At 40.4% G+C, this 16186-nt stretch overlaps 1 long non-coding RNA gene across 1 annotated transcript; it reads right to left on the bottom strand.

Annotated features, from left to right (window-relative positions):
• Nucleotides 1-970: 970 nt before the first annotated feature.
• Nucleotides 971-1925, bottom strand: LOC136440720 (uncharacterized). The gene is made up of 2 exons (XR_010756695.1): nucleotides 1604-1925; nucleotides 971-1072 (listed from the first exon to the last, which is right to left on the bottom strand). It is a non-coding gene; the product is annotated as an uncharacterized lncRNA (long non-coding RNA).
• Between the last annotated feature and the right edge of the window lie 14261 nt (nucleotides 1926-16186).

Genomic DNA, 16186 nt, shown 5'->3' with positions numbered 1-16186 from the left:
CAGGTATTTTCCTGTGGTTTTGTCGGATTTTCTGTTTTCTCACCTTTCCTGTATGTAGTCAACTCAAACGTTCGGATTACAAATTTATTTCAAGCAGAAAAATCATACTTTGAGACTTAGAGCCCTTAAAATGGTACTAAGGCACAACGCCAAGGGTGTTTTTTCTAAACTTCAAAACATCCGAAGTTAAGTATTTTTTGAGCCTGCCAAAGAGCTAACATCTTACTCTAAATGGATACATCGGAAACATTGTCATGTCAAGACATTAGCCTGACATCCTCTTTCATTTTTCGGTACATTTGATAAGCATTCTACTCTACTCTACTCTACTCTACAGTCATCATGTCCTAAACTTTGGCAATTTTCAAAATATTTTTGGCCTGTTTCCACGGCAAGAAGAGGTGTTGAGCAGAAAGATGATGGTCCAATACTATCACCATGCAAAAATGATGATTGAAATCAACATTTCACCAGAGATACAATGCGACGTTAGAAACGGTGGCAAAACTACAAGAATGGCTGGATATATAAAGAACCACTTACCATATAAGCTCGTGTAAATTAAGAATTACTTTTGTTCCATCTTCATCCCAGTAATAACGTCAGTATACAATGTATGTGTAATGGTTCATTTGGTACTGACAAAAGGTAACGGGCTACTTCGGCGAGGTCATTTAGAAAAAGACAACAGTTGCACTTGTCTCCGCTATCGCATAACTTTCTTTGTTCACTGACTTCACTGTAGCTGGAAGACAAATATCCCTACAGACCTTTTTTTGTCTACCCAACCCAACCTGCCGGCACTGACCTGGGTTGGCTAGACAGAAGAAAGAAATAAAAAGTAGAAATCCTGACAAAAACGCCTAAAAACACGTCAAAAACCTGCCGGAACCCATCCTCTGCTTGGAGAGTAAAACATCCCCGCTTCAAGCCTGGAGGGGGACTCTGGCAGCCTGCGATATATGATACACTGACCAGATATGCTGTTCCGGTTCACATGCCCTGAAGCCCTGGTGGGATGTTTAGAAACACAGCGTGGTGCGTCGGCCGGGGTAGGGATTGGTCCAAGGGCCTGTTATCAATTAGTTTGTATTTACATTATGACGGTAAACGGTGTTGCAATATACAGAAAAATGCTTTCATAAGTCACCGTGTTGATTGCAGGCCATGACATTGATCAAAACGTGATGAGGGATACTTCATACGTCGATATGCTAAAGACTGATCGAAAGCAAGCCGTCAATAATACGATATTGCCGATAATCCAATAGCCTCACGGGAGGCTGCAATCTACCTTCCAGTTAATTTGAATCAACCGCACTGTTCCCCACTTCACCAATGAGGACCGCCTGCATTCATTATCTCGCCAGACGCGGTGTTGTGCTTCATGCTATTTTGAAGCCGGTAGCTGTTTAAGTAAACATGGCCTTCCTTGCTAGCGAAACTTGATTCTTGTCTGTTCCCAAACTATGATCATTTCCCGTCGAAGGTAAAATACTACCAGTTACTATCTATAGTCGTGTGATACACAGATGAATGTGCTTCAAAGTCTTTCATTAATTGTATTAGTTTTTGTTGAGTTGATAAAGAATTGTCTACCTACCTTCCCGTTTCTTTATCTGTTACATAATCTGATTTCATTGGGGTGACGGCCAAGTATCTCCTCATGAAAGACAAATTAGACCGATTAACGTGGACGTGTGATTTCCCGCACCCCTGGAGTGTACGTGTGGCCGCGCCGGTCAGTTTTGCTTGGTGGCTCCCTTGTTCCATGAAAACAAACAAGATAATTAATTGGAAGGGCGTGAGACACATGAGCCAAGAAAGGTTTCTCCACCCACGTGCTTCCGTCGACTCAAGGGCCGAAGAGGACGGTAATTCTGCACACCGAGCTTTCATTACTACTAGAAAGTGGCATGCAGCATAGCAACTTTTACACGTCACAAGTAGCCAATTTAAGCTACAAGCCACCCTACATATCTGTAAAGAAACTACTGTTTGCCGTTGCACCATGGTACCATGCCTGCGAGTTTCTGTTAGTAGATATAAGAACAAGTTGTGTTAGCGTTATTAACGTGCACTTTGCAGGTACTGTTAGTAAAGCAAGTGACAATCATACTAATGCGTAACGAAGTTCATAGCTCAATTTTATTTAAAACTCTTGTTGAACTCTTTTTAACATATTTTGCTAAGAAATTTCGATATTTTTTGTCCTGGCTACGAAAAATCTCGATTTTTTTTTTCAAGATTGTTTCATATCAATCCGAAGAAACAAATCTAGGACTTGTAAATGTTTTTTTTAAAGTCCTCATTGAAGATTTCAATTTGTTTAAGAATGATCGCGACATTTTTGTAAGGTACAAATTGTAAACAAAAATCTCCCAACCTCTGAGAGGCCAGGCATTTCATGTTCCACTAAACGCAAAGAAATCAAAACCAAAAGCCCTTGCGCCAAAAAAATGGGGTCCTTTTAAGCACCATAGGGTCTTTTTGTCTGGACGCTATCTTTTACCCGGTGCCAAGTTGCAACCCGTGGGCCCTAGCTACAGCAGCGTTTAGATGTTGCAGTTTTTCCCCAGCATGATGAACCTCAGACGTCATTGAACTTCAATTGTTGAAAACTGTGCCGGGTACCCACACAACGCTGATGATCATCCGCGTGCTGAACACGTCAGATTGCCGTTTTGAAACTATAGCGTGTGGCATGAAGCGTAGGTCTGCATTTGGTTGGTGTTTCATTTGTCACGTTATTCTTTCATCTCATATTCAATTGGATCATTGACCTACTATGATAATGATAACTTTTATTCCCTAGTCATGCCCTATCGGGCTTAGTGCAGACATTCAGATACAAGACATGTGGTAAAGTACATATAATGACACTGACAGGACTTCTAATACTAATCTAAAACAATGGTTCTAAAACTACACTAATTCATAGGTTCGGCTTCTTCTCGTGTCTTTGTGATGTTAGAAATATAGGTTGAGATGGATTTGTTTAATATTGTATGGTCCAAATGCATAAGTCAATACTAGACTTAGATTGAAAGTGTGGAAACGTTCCCATAATATAATATAATCAAACAGAACATTTCTATCGTTGCAATATAAACTACAATGAATTGGACTTCATCTTCTACCAGACTACCTTATCTAAGTTACAAAATTGGCAAATTCTTTGCTCCAGAGGTGTGCGGTTGTGCCTTCCTGATTCGATAAGGAGTTTGTGACAGCTACTGAATTGTAAATAAATGTGACTTACCTTTGCTGTTAAGTCTTGATGATAGTTTTTCGGTCTACGTTTCTTACACTTATACAACTGTTGTTTGCCGGTGTACCCAGAGTTTCTGTTAGTAGCTATGGTGGTTGTGTCAGTGTAAATAACAGAGGCATTACAGTTGCTGCTTTTAGATGTTGCAATTTTCCCCCCAGTGGGTTGACCTGTGTGACGTTATATTCTCACTTCGCTGTGCTTGCGTGACTCCTCAACACAACTTACCGTGCTTGTGATAATCCTTGTGTTGGTGTGAAGCATAGGTCGTATTTCTTTCGCATCTTCAACTTGTATTTGTGTCTTTATTGTCATCAATCAGTCACTTCTTAATCACATAGAAGCGTCACATGTACTGTTAGCAAGGCAATTGCCAATATGATGATGATGATCCACTGTATTCTGCAGCTAATTGTAGAAACAAACTCTGGCTGGCTTCTTTCTTCATTTCTTTCCACTGTGTCTTTTTTTCTGCCAGCTGCCGCAGCTCTCTGAGTTTCTTTGCAGTTTTCAGGTTTCCCATTCCTTTGTTTCTGAGGTCTGTTTTCATGACACTTAGTAGGTTTGTGCAATGTCTTCCTTTCCTAGCCTTGTATTTACATATTAACAGGTAAGGAAGTCCATAGCTACGTCGATGAGGTTAAACATCCAGGCAGTAAGATACGATTTTGTAAACAGACGCTTCAGACAATATCCGCGCTGCTATCGTCAGTGGTTGAACCAGAATTTGCAGTTTACCAGCTACTTATTCAAAACTCTGAATTCATATGTTAATGAGGTGAAGACAATTCTGAGATGATTCAATTGAAGACAAGTTCACCAGCTACTTATCCAAAACTCTGAATTCATATGTTAATAAACTGAAGACAACTCTGAGCTGGTTTAATTGAAGACAAAGTCATGACAAGTCTGTAAATTAATAAGTCAATTGTTGTTCGAGTCCATAGCTCATTTGGAACTCTACTGGTCGAAGTGTCGAACCCCTGTTAGTCAAAACTTTACCCCCAAATGATTTTTTCCATATCAGCTTTCGAAAATCTCGAGATTTTTGTATTACCTTGAAGATAAATATCGAGATTTTTGTTTCACTAAAAAAAAAATATCGAGATTATCTTGGAAAATCTCGATATTTTTCAAGAAAATCTCGAGATTTTTTGGAAAAAATTTGAAATAAAAAAAAATCTCGAAATTAATTTCGAGATTTTTTCATTTTCAATGAAGCATGAAAAGTCTCACTGGGGGATATTATGATCCATCATGTAACAGAGAACCTTTCCACAAAATATCTGACCCATAGGTATAAAATGTGAGAGTCTAGAAGCACTAGTCCAAACCCAAATGCTCAGTCCAAATTTAATCTGCTCACTGTTTACTATAATGTTCATTTTGTATAATGGCAAATGCACTGTGTATGTTGGATATCACAGAAAGACTCAGACACACACACACAGACACTTGCATACACATACTTTACATGTCATGTAATACACACATACACACACATATATAACATGATTATATATTACACACACACACACATTCACAATGTACAATGTACACACACACTGCCACACCAAAATAACGTCTACACTTCTGTTGGGTTAAGAAAAACTGGGAAAACCTCAAATTGTAATTATCAAGACTTAAGTTCTTTGTTCGAAGCCTTTTAATTGACAACTACCGAATACCGAATGCTGTTGACCATTTTGCTGTCATTGTTACAAAATTACGAAAACTAGCATTTATATGAACTTTCAAGTGAACTAGCATTTATATTCAGCACAAATCTAAGAAACTAATTATGGCACTAACTCTTGGAATTCCTTGTACATACTTACAATAGAAAGAAACTTCTATAGCAAGATGACTTCAACTTGTGTTATCATCTTGCAGACTGTCCATCTTGCAAACAAGTGAAACTATTCTCCTATTTGCTATTGATATGTCTAAAACTCTAGAACTCAGTCTTATACTTTTTGCTACAGGCTACATGTACATTCATCCAATCATCCTTTCACTACCGGACCAGGTGTATAATGACATATCTTAATACTACAAAACTGATTTGCTGATACATGTACTCATTATGATTATAGCAGAGCTAAATAAAACTACTGCAGGGCTGTATTATCAAGTCTTATCCCTAGTTAATGTCTTAAATTTTATACACACATCTTGCAGACATGCTTGAGAGGCATTCATTGCCCATCAGCCACTACTCATACCCACAGGGAGCTAGGGAAGGATGGCCTGGATCATGTGATCTGCTTGACCATGTCATGATTGTGATCTATCAGGTCACCAACCCATGCCACTTTGGCAGCACATACAACTTTTCCATGTCTCAGACTACATGTGTCTACTTAATCCCTCAACATGTTAGTTCCCTGATGTTTCCTAGTGACATTTGTGATATCTGTTGCTTTTGGGGACACTGCAAGAGAGTAGGTCAGGCTACATGGACTTGCATTCCAGGCAGCCTGCTATCAGTATTTTTTAGTAACAAAAAAAGAAGAAAAAAATTTGCTCCTCCTTCCACAAACATAATGATGAATTTCCTTTGCCATGGGAGTACTAGTATGGGACTTGTTTATCAGACACTGTTTATCAGAACACATTCCCTCTTTCCCCAATTACAAGGTTCATCTGACAGGACTTCAGAAAACAAACAACAGGACTCAGGGGGGCATCATGTATCTAGCTGGCAGCTCCTTGTGTTTCCATGCCCAGGGAAGTTGGTCACGGATATTGGATGTGTTTCCATTGGGTTTTTCATGACTCTCTTTCAGTAACACATTGCAAAAATAGGGGAATTACACATTCCAGTAATGCCTACAGTATACGACAGAGGTTTGTGCATCTCAAAAGCCTTTTTGTTGAATACCTCGTAAGAAGAAAATTAATCTTGACTGTATGTTTTTATGTAACAGTTGCTATACATGCAACTGTTGCATTTGTAGCTGATAGAGGGACATTTAACAATTATACTTTCATTGAAGGGAAAGTTAACGTTTTGAGGGTAGTCCCTTCAGTTAACGAGGTAACTGATTTTCAAGGGAGCCCTACATAACATGACAAATCATAACAAATCAGGATACAAAATTAATAACTCAACATAAACTTCAATAGTGATCAATTACACAATCATATAACATAAACAGGAATGATCAAACATAGGAGTAATAAATCAAACAACTCAAATAATTCAAAAAAATAATAACTCAAAATCGCAAAGGTCATACAACGGAGGGTCAGAGGTCAGATGTCAAAAGTTAAGAGATTTGTATGTTTACCAGAGCCTGTTTAAATCTAGCGATTGATGAAGCTTGTTTGATACATGGATTTAGCTTGTTGTAGGTAAGTAGCAGCCCTGTATGCAAATGTACGCTGTCCAGATCTAGTAGATCTGATGATTTCACCTTCTTAAAGCCTTCACCTTTCCTTCTCCTTCCTCGCATCTTAAGTCAGGACCGTCAACACAATCTTCCCCTTGGACTTGTGAAAGATGGACACAGCCTCCTCATGGGTCACTCCTTCAAGGGGCTCGCTGTTCACTGCCACAATCTGGTCCCCGCATTTGAGACGCCCGTCTTCCGCGGCCACGCCCTTGGCGAACATGGTATTGACGTAGATCGGGAGGTCGCCCTGCGGACTGCCGTGACCCCCGCTGATACTGAAGCCCAGTCCTTCGGGACCCCGCTCCAACTCTATGGTTTTATACTGGATCGGGCTGGAATGGAATGTATAAGGAACCATAATATAGCCATATAATCAATCGCTGAAGGGCAGCAATTTTGTATTGAAAACATAGCACATAAGAGGTTCCAACTATTGACATGTACTAGGAAGGGCTGGAATGTATTGAAAAATGAAATGTTAATATACATGTATGCTTCTGTTCAGATTGAGGAGTATGAAAATGTGTGCATGACGAATACATGCATGGTCGGGGTATGATGAAAAAAAGGACGGCAAGTACACGCTGAAAGCATGCTATAAGTATCTGATAAAATGCCATAGTGTGTCATGCATAATTGAAGTTACTGCATAGAATTCCACGTACATTTGCACATGTTACGTAATAAACATGCATGTTAAGAACGAGCAAAACATATTTATTAGAGTAAGAGAAAACCTCAAAACAAGAAGTCCCTTGCATAACATGTTGTAATAACAAACAGTTAAACTAGATGTACATGTTGTTACTGTATATTAAGTATAGATTGAAATAATACATTACACAGTTTACGTGATTCAAAACAGATTGAAACAATTAGGACGGGTCCTCACCCCCCAAGGTCATCATTGAAGTGCAGTTGTGATGATGATTCAGCGCTGGTTGCCATGACGCTAGCGACACTCTGGACGGTGTCTCCTCCCGCCATATTTGCCAACTCATCACCCTGGGAAACCTAAGAAACAAAATATGCAAATTTGATAGGTTCCTTTTAATTTCCAAAATTATACATCACAACATCATGTCATTGACATATTGGTGAAAATTTATCAACTTTCTGTTTTGTTTAACAATGGCAGCTCTCTAAGGGTGGGATATCCTACAGGTACATGTATACACAAACAGTATACAAGCACAAAAGCACAAAATAAGTATAAGACTAGTAATTAGTATATAATATGTATGGGCTATGTATTTTCAGCTTTGATAGAAAATGGCATTTCTTCTGAATCAGATGAAACTTTCAACAAAGTTTTTCAACATTATCATTGCTGCTGTTTCTTCAAATACAGGCCACCATACTTCACAACTGTTCCATTGTTCACTTTGATAGTACGTAACTCTGTACTATGAAATGTTGAGATTTGTCAATTTATTGTGTGATACTGATAGTACTGAATATAATATAAGACAATCAATGCCATGCTAGTAGTTAAGTTGCAGCTACAGTATTGTTGACAATTAACAAGGTCATCATAGCAGTCAAGCTGCTTTTAATACCATGAAATTACCGTGGCAGTCCCATCAATGCTGCACAAAAGCAGCATGAAAGCTTTAACTTAAGGATCAGTGCAGTATTAAGATCAACCCTTTGGCAATACTGGAAGCTAAAATTTGTCTACACTCGAACTTGTTAAAAGCATGCAACATGATGATGATGGTGTACTGTTGAAGTAATTAAGTTCGTACCTCTAACATGACCCTGCCTGTGGCCTGCATCAGCATGTTGACGGCCTGTGCGTGAGTCACCCCCTCCAGGGTCTGTCCATTAATGCTCAGGATACGGTCTCCAACCTGGGAGGTAAAGGGCAAGGTCAGTTAGTTAAGTCACCATCACATGAATAAGAGAGATGCTGTCTCTTCTACAAAAATGTAGTTGGAAGAAACCTGACTAATGAATTGAATGCAAAATGTTATTATCAAATATTATGAAACACACTAGGAGAGTCTCACTCATATACAGCATATACACATTTACTCACTCATTTACTCACTCACTCACACTCACTTTACTCACTCACTCCCCTCTTCAACAGACAGCTTTAACCAAAAACTGGAGTTAGATGATAGCTTACATGTAGGTTAGACAGGTCTTTTGGTGTTATAAAGCTGCTGTCATATGTCTACAATTAGCTTCTATTAGTTACACGAAAGTAAGCTACATATTTGGTTGACCAATCAGACATAGAACCTGATACAAAGATGACGTATCACCCTGAGTTTCTGTGTCCATGCTGCCACGCTTTAGGTCCAAAAAACAGTTAAGTTCCATTTAGATGGACCGTCCATCGAAATGGAACTTTACTGTATAGCGGACCTACCCTGCGGAGTACCTCGGCTGATTTCTACTATTTTCCCAACAATAGGACGGGAGCCTGGTAGAGGCTACCATATGTCCCCCTCACCAAGTATTTTTCCTCAGTCCCTTAAAAGGTTGTTGAAACCAGGTTTGACAGTTACTGTTAGTAGGAACCTTTTCTCAAGATTGCTCTGAATTAGGTCTTGGATTTAGTTTCTGGCTTACGGGTGACAAGTTGTTTCATGCAACATAACCTACCAACATTGTACACCTGTACTGTTTGAAAGCTGTTGACTGTGTTAAACAGACGTTAATCGAAGGAGGGGAACAGGGGCCAAGCGCCCTCCTGCCCTGACCATATGCCCCCACCCCGGGTTCTCTGACAAGCATAAAATTCTGATTGACCAGGGGTGCTACTAGGTCACATGAGTCTTCATCTGTGATCTGTTTGAGAGTAATTTTGCCCCTCAGGAAGTCAAAGAATGCTCCATTTTACTCATAATTCTCTAAAACACCACACTGTGGAAGGGGAAACCATCCCTCTGCTTGGTCGTTCTGCTCCCTCGCAATGCTCCCCCTTGCAGACTTTTCTAGAAAACCCTAGACATAAGACTGTTATACCAAGAGTGTGGTTACATTGATCCAAAAATGACCTCTCACCCTGAGTTTCTGTGTCTGTGCTGCCATTCCGTTGGCCTCCACCTTGCAAATGGAGATGGGGACGTTCCCCACCCCCCCAGTGATGCTCATCCCCAGGGAGTCCTGCGGCCCCTTGTACATCTCCACCATCCTGATCTCCTCCGTGGGGATGTCAGCTGAGTCTGCGGCTGAAGAGAGAAGGAAAATCGTTGTTATCTTTGGGGATTGATTATCTTGAGATTAAAGGACGGCTAAACTTGACATTCAAAAGCCTGAACTATACTTTGCTAAATATACCCCAAAGTCAAGTTCTCACTTGTTTTTAAATACATATTACTTAGTAAGGTAGCAGAACAGTTTTTGGCCTATGGGGATTTCTACAGACTGACTGGCATCAACGCCGATTAAAATATAGTAGGGTGCATTTCAGAAACATGACAAACAAATATGTTTGTAAAATCTACAAAATAACTGAAAACAAGAAAAAGTTATGGTTTTTAGCATTTTGACGGTAAGTTTGATATGGGGTCATGCGGGGTCATACGGAACTGCAGCCGACTCACCCAGGCCGGTAGCTGTAAAGGTCACGCGCATTAATTTTATACACCGAATTGGCAAGCTTCACAATCGTACTCATACGATCAAACCTCCTCCCATCACTCTATCCAACATATAGTTGCATCACTGAACAGAGACCTGAGCTCTGTGTCTACCTGGCTGTCTCAATGGAAACTCGAAGCCAACATAGACAAGTGTAAAGCTATGTTCATCACGACACGCGCCATTCCACGACCGATTCCTCACGTGACCCTAGGTGGAACTGTATTGCAAGTTGTTACCAGCCATAAACACCTTGGCGTTACTCTCCCAAATACCCTCTCCTGGTCAAACCATATCGACATCATCTCTGCAAAGGCTAGACGATCTTCTGGTTTGCTATGTGCTCTGAGGAAGAAGATACCGAAGGATCTACTCCTCAGACTATACATGACAATCGTAAGGCCAAACCTCGAGTATGCAGACGTTGTCTGGTCTGGTCTTACCACACGCGATCAAAGGATTGTGGAATCTGTCCAATACCAGACCACCAGAATCATCAGCGGCCACTTTGGGCTACCGTATCCTTCATACGAAAGTCTCTACACCGAACTATCACTACCGTCACTCCAGTACCGACGCGAGTTCCACACAACTGTGACTCTCTATACAGACTACAGACGTCGGTGATCATGATGCATTGAACTGTACCATCACTTGCGAACTGATTAAAATGATGTCAAGTGCCAATTCAGACTCCGTCTCTTCGAGTGAGAACAATTGTTGAATTTACGCCAGTTGTCAAGTTGATATTTCTACCAAGAGAAGACTCCAGGAATCAGTGAACGCCTGAACGAAGTGAATCAAACATCAGAGGAAGGTTGGAGTTCCGACCAAAATTCATGGTCAGTTCCTTCTTTGCGTTGGATCAAAGCTCAAAACTTTACAATTATATACTCTACCAACACAGATGAGCTTTCATTCAAAGACTCCAGGAAGAAGAGCTATGAACATGTACAATGTAAATCATTAAATAAAAAAATGATTAGAAATATAAAATCATATACTAGTAATAGCCTACCCCCAGCCACACTCCTGGGCCCTGAGATGATGCCAGCCCTGTCCATGCTGCCTGTGGATCCAGCCTTGTCCATGGGGTCGGACAGGCTGCTGGAACTGGCCATGAAAGTCCTCCGGGAGGCCTGCAAGCTAGCCTTCAGCCGCCTTACAGTCAAGACTACCGTGCCTTGGACAGTCTGGAAAAAAACATTGTGGTTAGCCTACACCATTTGTCAGAAAAAAAATTTAACGATGATAAATGATATGAGCAAGAAGCGAAATAATGCAATGTCATTATACTGTCGCATTTGACAGATGAAATTATCTTGAATGTACATTGTGAACATGTACCGTATGTTGATACCTGCCAGTGGGTGAAATCCATATGCTAAGATTCAGGACTAGAAACTTAGATACAAAAAAATGTATTGATCTCTTCTCTCCATTTCATTATCATTTTGATTTAAAAATTCCAGAAGCATTTTACTGTTACAGTTACAGAATGACAGAGATGTTAAAACTAACATGAAACAAGAGTCCATAGGACACAATTCTCTGTGAAGTATTTATTGTGTGTACATTGTGGCTAAGGTGATGATTTCATCATCATCATCTTCGTTTACTGCTAAGCCCGCTGTTCAGTGGATTTCTAGCAGCTGCACTAATTTAGAAACAGGTGCAAACAAGGGGTAAAAAAGGGGGGTAGACGAGGACATGTGCAAACTACTGGACAAGTGAAGTTTTAGTGAAGTTAGTATTTACATTATGTACAAAGACGGGCGGCAGGTCAATGCAGCGAAGCCCGTCCCAGCTCAGTTTTGAACTGGGAGAGGGACTCCGCCTCCGCCACACTAGGCTCAAGTTCATCCGATCATTCCACTCTTTGATGGTGCGAAGGAAGAACGAGAGCCTGTACATAGTAGTCGGTCTTACACGTGATGTTCTAAAGCTTAAAAGCATGCATGATTAGTGCGGCGGGAGCATCGAGTTGCTGGGACAAGTTTAGAGGTGTGGGGGACAGAGATGGTGTTGTGCAGGATTTTGAACATGGTAGTCAGCCTGGCTGTTTTGCGATGATGGGAAAGTGGCTGCCATCCGAGATCTTGGAGCATTGATGTTACGGAGGCCGTGGGTTTGTAATTGTTGGCATAGTTTTTCTCGTACGCACACGTTACATGTAACTCACCATACTCCAACAAAGCCAACATATATTTCACCTATTATATTGTACAAACTGATAATATCAGGCACCTTCTTTATTCACGCAAACTCACATCATATGTTGTTATTGTTTTGAAATAGACAACGTGCATCTTCACACGCAACCTAGCAGACGATTTACCAACTTGAAGTAACATGCCTTTGCAGCAGCAGAATCGTGGGTAATAATAGCTGCAAATGTTTGCACAACTCTATTTTCAATACACCTCTCCGCCAGGACTCAACAGTTGACGGACTAACGTATACAAAACATAACCATCAACTAGCCTCCACCAGGCCCTCTTACGGGCGTATGATCGTAGAATTGGGCAGAAAAAGGAATAATTAGCCAGTAGAGTCAGTCCACAGTGAAGATCACATTTCGCCCGTTTAGGGCCTGTGATATGTCTGACAAATTGAAGGCAGAATTTGGGCTGTAACTTTTCAAAATGGCACCCAAACCACATGGCAAGGCCGTGCACATGATCAGCGATAGACGATGTTTCTAACTATTAACTTTAGTTTAACAAGATTTTTGATTCACTGACAACACCCGAAATCAGACCAAAATGATGCGTGCGTTGAATGGGAGGGTTGTTCCACATGCGCGTCAGTATAGGGGTGCAATAATGATATTGATGATAAAAGCAGTTAGGGTCACCGTGTAATCAACAACAACAAAAACGTGCATCATCACATTTAACCTAGCAGAAATTTTGCCAAATTACACACCAATGCGGCAACGTTATTGCAAGTTCTATCTGTGAACATGCAAACAACATCATTTCCAATATACATCATCAGGCATGCATGAGGAGGTCACCTGCCATCCCTGGGGCACAATTGGTCTGAAAAGAGGGTTCTCCCGCATATGTTTATGGCTAGAACTCACGATTCTGTTGCTGCATTGGTATTTAACTTGGCATATTGTTTGCTAGATTGTGTGTGGTGATGCACGTTGTCTATTTTGCAATGTAACAGTGAATCATTTTGAATCAAGTTAAATTGATTCAAATCAATGATCACAGCAAGTAGCAAACGAAATACCCTATATCTGTTTACCACATTGCCTGATATCAGACCGAAATAAAGCGTGTGATGAATGGGAAGGCTGTTCCACATGTGCATCAATATAGGGTTGCAATAATGATATTACATTGACGATAAAAGGGGTTATGGTGTAAAAAAAAAAACATTGCGCATCATCAGGCCCAACCTAGCAAATAATATGCCAAGTTACACACCAATGCAACAACGGGTGCGGGAGAACCCTATTTTCAGACCAACGTGCCCCAGGGAAGGCAGGTGACCTCCTCATGGTGTATTGGAAATGATGTTGTTGATCACAGCATTGATCACCTCTTTGATCACAGCTGCGACGTTGTCTAGTGTGGCACTCCTCATGTCCTCCCCATTCACACTCAGGATCTGGTCGCCCTTCACCAGGCGGCCATCTTGTTCCGCCACCCCGCCCTTCATTAGGTCCGAGATGAACACTCCATTCCTGAAAAGGACAATGACGGTTAGGCCACAGCAAGTAATTTTTATGGATGACATCAGCGCGCTCGCCTGATTTTGAAGAAATTTCATTGCCCTCCGACGGTGGTCAACATGCCAAAAATTGGCTACTTAATTGAGCTGTATACACATCTTCAATGACAGTTTAATGTTGACAGTCTAAGGTGTTTCATTGCATACGTATGAATACCCAGTGTAGTTCCTGCACATGATGTGACAACTTGAAGCTGTATTTGTTCTAGCTAATTAAGCTGTATACACATCTTCAATGACAGCTTAATGTTGTCAGTCTAAAGGCGTTTCATTGCATATGAATACACAGTGTAGTTCATGCCCATGATGGTATAACAAGCTGTTTTCTGCATTAAATTCTAGCAAGGACATTATATAATGTCCTTGGTTCTAGTTAATTGAGCTGTATACACAAGGTGTTTCATCACATATGAATACCCAGTGTATAGTTGCTTCAGATGATGGTACAACAAGCTCTTTTCAGCATTTGTTGTAGTTAGTCTATTGAGATGTATACACATCAACAAGGACATGTCAGTCTTAAATAGTACAACTGAAATGTACGCAGATGACACATCGATGTACAAAGCTGCTAGGTCGTTATCTGAGATAACTGCTGCTTTACAGCCTGACCTTAATAAGATATCAGAATGGGTAAAGAGCAATAAACTTGTCATGAACATTTTGAAGACCAAGTGCATGCTCCTCGGTTCACCCCAAAAACTTGCCCTTCTGCCTTCAACCTCTTTAGACTTAGTAATTGGAACAGAGGGTATTGTACAGGTGAAAGAAACGGTGTTGCTTGGGCTGCACATCACTCAATCACTTACATGTAATTTGCATGTGAATCATACTATTGCTAAACAATCTAGGAACATTGCCCTTCTGAGACGGCACGCATGGGCCATGACGCATGATGTTTTTAAGGTAGTTATGTGTGCACTAAGTCCTATCTGTGGCGCAGTACTGCCTACCAGTCCTTGCCAACATGTCGGACTTGAACACTCGTAGGCTCCAAGTGGTACAGAACAGAGCCTGTAGAATGCTTTTGAAATGTGCTCTGGACACATCTGTTGTACAAATGCATACAGATCTAGGCTGGCCCACGGTAAGAGAAAGGTTCGCCATCAGTACTTTAAATACTTTTTTTAGAATACTTGTCAGTCATGAGCCTCAAAACATTTACAGTTCCATTGTCCCTGTCAATTCTACCCACACATACTCTGCTAAATTATCCAGCTCCCACAGTTTCAAACTACCTAAACCGAAAACTAACAGTCAAAAGCGAACCTTTCTCTACCGAGCCATCAATCTTTGGAATTCATTACCATCTAACATCAAATCATTGACAGTCCCATATCACTTTAAGAAGGCCATCTACCAGTTTGTCACCAATCATTCGTAAGTTAAGTTTAACTTAGCAATTTGTATATGTTATCACTTTGTATATATGTCCTTTTAATCTTGCACTGTATATACTTTTTTTGTGTGGAACCCTGGAAGATTAGTCGTAATTCGACTAAAGGGTATTGCAATAAACCAATAAACCAACCAATGTTTACTGTTGAATCAAGCAGGTTTTATATCATTTTATATGAAACCTCATTGGTTGAATACAGGAAGAAAAGACCTGTTGGTCATGATATCATATTTTCTTGCCTCATTTCTTGTTCAACAAGATTTATGATCTCAAAATTTGAAAATATAGCAATCTTGTATTTTTTGCCCGCCTTGTTTTTTTTCCCCCTATCTCATTAGTTTTGGAGTCTGCGAGGATGTCATCCATAAAATTTACTTAATGTGGCCTAATAAGTCATTCAGTTATTAATTAGTAATAAACATGTATGAGAGATACTAAATAAAGCTTGGTACAATGTAAGTCTAGTCCACCACCACCTGCTGCAGCTGGGCGTGACCCTGACATTCCCTTGGCGTTATGCCCCTCGCGCGGTCTTGCCGAGTAATGTATAGAATGTAGATGTAGATGCTTTTGACTATAATTGAATATTTGAACCGTTAATTTTTTTTTTTTATTATTTTTTACCCAAAACCATGATGAGCTTAAACAGAGTGGGCATCTGAATAAAAAGACTCTTTGTGCACAACCAAAAGATTTATTCCACCAACGTTTGATCTGTCACCTTCATCAGCGACACCTGTGCTGCATTTCTATGTGAACCAGTCAGAATTGCCT

The sequence above is a fragment of the Branchiostoma lanceolatum genome, chromosome 8, assembly GCF_035083965.1.
Source record: "Branchiostoma lanceolatum isolate klBraLanc5 chromosome 8, klBraLanc5.hap2, whole genome shotgun sequence".
Lineage (NCBI taxonomy): Eukaryota > Metazoa > Chordata > Leptocardii > Amphioxiformes > Branchiostomatidae > Branchiostoma > Branchiostoma lanceolatum.
The sequence above is the reverse complement of the archived record's forward strand: the minus strand, read 5'-3'. Positions and strand labels throughout refer to the sequence as shown.